At 42.6% G+C, this 6206-nt stretch overlaps 1 protein-coding gene and 1 long non-coding RNA gene across 4 annotated transcripts in view; one reads left to right on the forward strand and one right to left on the reverse strand.

The window, feature by feature from the left end:
- LOC116705370 (uncharacterized) overlaps positions 1–3245 on the reverse strand; it is a 14478-nt gene extending 11233 nt beyond the window's left edge. Inside the window, exon 1 of the long non-coding RNA XR_004335921.1 lies at positions 2984–3245. This is a non-coding gene — a long non-coding RNA (uncharacterized LOC116705370). The remainder of the gene's footprint in view (positions 1–2983) is intronic.
- The window catches only part of lrmda (leucine rich melanocyte differentiation associated), a 218034-nt gene that overhangs the window by 70240 nt on the left and 141588 nt on the right, over positions 1–6206 (forward strand). The window lies entirely within an intron of this gene.

A 6206-nucleotide genomic window follows, 5' to 3' on the forward strand; every position in this document is an offset into this window, starting at 1 on the left:
ATTCAGGGATTTTCAAATGTGTAGTCTTTTAACAGTTAAGAAAATCCCACGCCCATGCAGTTTTTCCCCTTCTTCTCCAGTTTCATTGTCATTTCCGATCCTTTTGGCCATGACTTCATTTTCTTCTCAAAACCGCTTATGAGAAGAACAGCTGAACACACCCACTTCCACTTTTCAGAATGGATTATTCTCAGTTCGGAAGATTCTTGAGCCAGGGGTGATCGGACATGAATATGTTGGTGTGCTGTCAGCACCACGTCCTTACCAATGCATTACTGTCAGTCTCGATGCTGCACTAAAGCACAAACTGAGTGATATAATATCAAATCCTCTTACTTCACACCCCCCCACCCCCTTTACCCTGTATTCCATAGCAGAAGAAATAATATCAACCCCCAGTCCATTTAGACAGGAATTTAATAATTGTCAGCTAAACCAATCACGCATGGTTAGTGCTCAGTGTAATCCAATCACATTCCATCATAAATGCCCGTCTTGTGAGGCAGACCTGATAAACTGGTAGAAATCAAGACGTTGGAAAACATGGCCTTAATAGATTGTCTTGGCTGCCTTAGAGGAGCTTGTCCAGCTCCTTTCTGTCGATATACGTTTTCATTTCTCCAGCCCTAACTGCTCTCTGCAGGCACAGATTGGCTAAAGTGGAGCTGACTTTGTAAATAGGGCTCTCATTTATTAGGGCCGTTATCTGCAAGCCGGATTGGGAGAGGTCTCAAAGAAGATGCTTGGCCCACATTACCCAGACAGAGGAAGGAGGATAATTATATGACATTTATTTTGGTGAGCTGATTAATAGTAGGAGCTGTTTTCAGTCCCTGTAAAGCTGTGAGTTTGATGGTTTTGCTTTCTGTGTCTTCTGAAAGACTCCGGTACACACCATTCACAATGACATTACATTTAGAGACAGCACATTACAGCAATTGTGTGTGTGTGTGTGTGTGTGTGTGTGTGTGTGTGTGTGTGTGTGTGTGTGTGTGTGTGTGTGTGTGTGTGTGTGTGTGTGTGTGTGTGTGTGTGCGTGTGCACGTGCATGTGTTTCCAACACCATTAACAGTATGTGAATGGTGACCATTTGTTAAAGGACATAGGTGGTGATGCCTCACACAGGCAGTGAACTGAGAATACTCATTTGGTTCCTGAGTAAGGCCTTGACAGCCACCATTTATATCTGGCTCGTTGTATGCTGTCCGGCCGATTAATAACAGTTTATTGCTGTCTAATTAGTGTCACCTGATTGGAAACTGCATCAGAAGTGAGGGAGAGACTTGCTCGCTTTGTTTTAGTGTGCGCAGTTTTAGAAGCGAAATTCAAATAGGCTAAAATCTGCATTATGGGTAGCTTCTGAATGTAAGTAATGCTCTCTGTAGTATAACGGGTATTTATTAAATTAAAGCACAAGGCTGAATTCCCCAACAATCAGTAGTTAGTGATGGTCAAATGAAGCTTCGCGAACCACTGTCTTTATTTTCTGATCTCACTAGATGGTGCTCTCTCTTCAAAGAAAAAGATTAAAGGAATGATAACTCAGTGTGTTTTCAACCCTTTGTTGAACAGAGAGCGCCATCTAGTGAGCTCAGAAAATAAAGACAGTGGTTTGGGAAGCTTCATTTGACCATCACTATCAGTAATATGTAGTACCATCTTACCTTTTTGTTTCCTTCATATTCATTTTTGCAGATACATTCAGTGTTATGTCTTCATTCAACATATTCACTTATCTTTATGTTACTAGAAATCATACTATGCACTTGTGTTGTAATTCGCCTTTGATCAGCCATTACAGCATCATCAGCATTGCAAGAGTCTGCCTTTGAAGATGCACAGCTGATGTAAAGTTTGATCATTTTTCATGGTGCTTAGGCTGTGATGATGCTGTTTTCATTAACCGTAACAACCTGCTCATCAAAATTAGGCCTAGATGTTTGTATGAATTAAAACCACACTTACTGACTTTGCTGTATGAGTTGAATCCTAATGGATGTGCATGAGATAATTTGCTAAACTCAGGGAGGTCAAGAGCAAAAGTTCCACACTAACTCCATAGCCAGCTATGCTTTGCTGTGTTTAGAGAACGTTGCATTCCGCTACCAATTTTTAAATAGATTGTTTGGCTGTGTAAATTAACACCACTAAAGTTTAATATAAACCATGTTTGAACTTTCTTACTTTGGGGTTGAGCCAAACGTGGTTGTGATCCGGACTGAACCAAACATGCTGACTTTGATAGATTTGTATTTGTTTGCATAAAGATTAGTTTTCATTCGTTTGTTTGCATCTCATACTGCAGCTGTCAAATAGGCCCATTAAGCTTCAATACAACACTGAAACAAAAACCGCGGGGCACAGAGCAGCCAGCAATTTCAGTTCATTATACATTAGTGTGCGCTGCGAGACTACCTTTGTGGAGTTAAACAATTAAAAAAATGTATGTTATTCGATTCAATCTGCATTTAAATGTCAGTATTTTGTTGTTGCGCTGACTAGAACTGTCAGTCTTCCTCTATAATACCATTTCAATTTAATTTATTTTTTAAATATTCGAATAATATATAAATATGTAATGCTCAAATGCAGCCGGTTATAAATATGTACTAAACTACTCAATCTTATACGTGTGGTTGTTGTTACACTTTCTGCCCAATAGAGGGTCTACTAACAGCCTGGCCTTGAAGGGGATCTACGTCATGGCGCATTGCATTTCTGGCGCGTCGCTTTCTGTTAACATTATGTTCCATACAGTGACAAAGACAAATCAACAGAGAACTCTGTAATGAAACATTAGCTATCTAACAAGTGTAGTGAAGCATCTCTGTTGTAAAGGCAAACGTTGCTTGGTTAGCACAATTGCGTCAAGGCAACACGCAATGCAGCTAGGAAACCAGAACGAGCTAACTGTTGTCTAACATTAGCATTTTGGCTCGTTGGATGTCAATTTTAAAGTCTTGTCAAAACTCTTCTAAGAAACCTTCTTCCGATTTCCAGCCGCAGCCTGTCTCTCCCCCTGTACTAACGTTACTCGGTACGTAACGTTAGCTCACAATGCCTTGCGTTTCTCACTCCCGTAACTTATTGTGCATCAGACGTGACTTGAGAAGACGGAAATTAGCTAAAGTTAGCCAACCTATTTCTAAAAAGAATCACATTTGAGTAGTGAATTTCAGCATTTGTATAGTATTGATTTTTTTACTATTCAAATTATAATCAACTTTCAGAATTTGTTCCAACAGCCCTAAAATCTTCCTGCCGCATTAGATCCCCTCTGACAGTCCATGGATATTATACAAAACACTATAGGGCTTTATAAGCAATAATAATATTATAATATATAATATAAATATTATATATATAATTATGAACATAATCAGCTTGACCCTTTTTCATATGATTCAAGATAAAATGAGTTTTACTTGGTTCTGTTGAGCTCATTTGTTTGTGCGTTTGGCGATGGAGTGTGAGCAACCTCTTCTCATTTGCGTCTCAGCTAGACTGAGTGGTTGGTCAGTAAGGCCCCACAACTCTGCTCAGCCTGCAAACCACCACTGACATGCAGCTGATCAAGGCTTAATTAAGGAGACATTTTCTCCCTGTGATATCTATCGATGCACAGCGAAGAAAAAAACAAACTGAGCCACTTTCCTACTGGACTGCAGGAAAATTAAGTATACAGCTCCTTCCAACCTCTACCCACTGTTATTTGTCTTTCCAATCACATCTCTTTTCAAGCCTGCTCTCAGGTTTTTGGCTTAACTTTCTCCTGTATTTCCCTCATTTCCCAGCCTCTGCTCCTGTGTTTTCCTGCTTTTACTACTTTCCTCCTGCAGTTTATCCTCTCCACCATCCTCCTCAAGTTCTTCTTCCTCCTGCTACCTGTCTTCACCTCTGTCACCCATTCAGCTCCTGCCACCTTCCAACTTCTCTTCGCCAGTTGCCTGTCTTGGCTGTCTTCAGGTAGGTGGGGGCACGGCATTAGTGTTTCTGCTTGCCTGTGCAATAGAAGACGACGCGCGTCAGGGCCTCTGTCAGCAGATCAGCACCGATGCATATGGGAGGTGAAAAGCTCCCCAGTGACAAGGCTTGGAGGCAGTGGCCGATGGTGGAGGCAGGGCCGCCCTCCCCACTTTCCTCCTCTGTCCCCTCTGAATCTGTCTCTCTCTCTGTTGCTTTATTGTGAAGACCTCTGTTACACACACACACACACACACACACACACACACACACACACACACACACACACACACACACACACACACACACACACACACACACACTCACTCACTCCCCAGCCCTCTCTCCTTTGTTATTGCAGCAGTAAGGATGGAGTGGGCTCTGACAAAGTGCTGGGATTGATAGATGGACAGAGCTGGAGACTGGATGAGAGGATGGATGAGGGCAGAGAAAGGAGTTTAACACAGGCAAACACAGAGAGACAGAGAGGAAAGACCTGCTCGGCTATGCAGCCACTCACAGCCCCACAGCAATTTAGCCCTCCACTAACCCAGTGCCAGTGGACTCTCTGCTTCGCTACCTGTTTGGTCACAGTGCATATGAACAACTGTGACAGCATGCAGAGGCCAGAGGAATTGAGTACCCACAAAGATCAATAAACACACTCCTGTATTTATCCTTAGCAAAAAAAACACACTGCACGCTCGTACAAATGGAACACTTTTTTTGTTATTTTATTGTCAATTGAAATGATTTGTGTACATTTCCCTTTTATTCCAAGCATCCCACATGTATAATTTAGCAGTTATAGGGTGTAGCTATTCAATATTTGTACTGTAGTTTTTATTATTAAATAGCACCAAGCTAAAATTTGAATTACCTTTTCATCTGTGTATGCTCAAAGACCCAAACATCCCTGCAGTAGTGTATAGTAGTGGTCTGCAGTAGGCTTCAACCATTTTTCACAGCCCCTGCATACCTAACCAGCCCTGGAGGAGAAAGATGGGAGGGAGGTTCTAGTAACTGTGTTCTTATTACAGAAGCCTTCCTCTGCATCTTGGGTGGGGTAACCTGTGCATGTGCATCAGCGTGTGTGTGTGCGTGCATCCTCTCATTACGCCCCTACCTGCTCTACATTACTTGTCAGTGGTGTTGGAGCGCCCCGCTCAGATTAAGACTAATGCCGATGGCCCCAGGAACTGCGATTAGAATCACACTCATTACTCAGGGCCTGGTGACGGAAGCAATTTAAAGCCCTCGTCTTTACAGTACAAGAGGCAGGGCAAGCCCCCACTGTCAGAGGAGGAGAGGCACTACCCTTTGCACACACACACACTCACGCACGCACGCACACACGCACACACACACACACACACACACATCAACACACAGTAATACAACTGCACTGCTCCCTCGTCCTGTCCTCCAAGGACACCTGAAGGCCAGGCCCTAAGTGACTTAATTGACTGGCTCTCTTTCCTTGTGGCTTTTAATTTCTTGTAGAGAAGAAAAGAGAATAGGGCAGACTGCTTCAGTTTGCATGTTACTCAAATGTGTGGAAAACACAGAAGCCGGATGTTGTTAGGTCTGTCTTGGAGATGTGGTGTGCACAAGAGGGTGAATAATGTTGAGTAAGGAGAAGTGTGTGTGTGTGTGTGTGTGTGAGGTGCTTTCACACTACCAAACGCCCCAACAAAGATTAGACGGTCAATATGTGTAAGTCGCATGTCATTGAGACTGATTGAGTGAGCATCTACTTTGTGCATGTGTGAATGTACGTTTGTGGCTCTGTGTGTGTAGCTGTTTCTATGAAGGGTTTTGTAGGCTATACATGTGCACAGAGCCTGTGGGTGTGTCTTTGCAAGTCTGTACATGCCTGTCTTTGTTCCTGTGTGTATGCTTGTGTGTGTGAATGGTTTTTCTGCATGTGTGATTATGTGTTTGTGACTCACCTCCACAGTAAGGTTACTGCTGCATTCAGTCCCACTGTGACAGTTGTCCAGAAGAATTCCAGTCAGGGCCACTAGGGTGGCTGTCACTCAATAATGAATGATAGGCCCATCAATTAGTACCCGTCACCATGGCAACTCTATCATAATAAAGACAGCACTATTCAGGCTGGGGGACAGAGGGGAGTGTTTCATCCTTGTTCCTGTCAGGAAAGAGTAAATCTACTGTATAGTTTATCGACAACATTGTGCATTTGTTGTAGTTGTTAATATAATTATTTTGCATTTTGATGA

The sequence above is a fragment of the Etheostoma spectabile genome, chromosome 17, assembly GCF_008692095.1.
Source record: "Etheostoma spectabile isolate EspeVRDwgs_2016 chromosome 17, UIUC_Espe_1.0, whole genome shotgun sequence".
Classification (NCBI taxonomy): domain Eukaryota; kingdom Metazoa; phylum Chordata; class Actinopteri; order Perciformes; family Percidae; genus Etheostoma; species Etheostoma spectabile.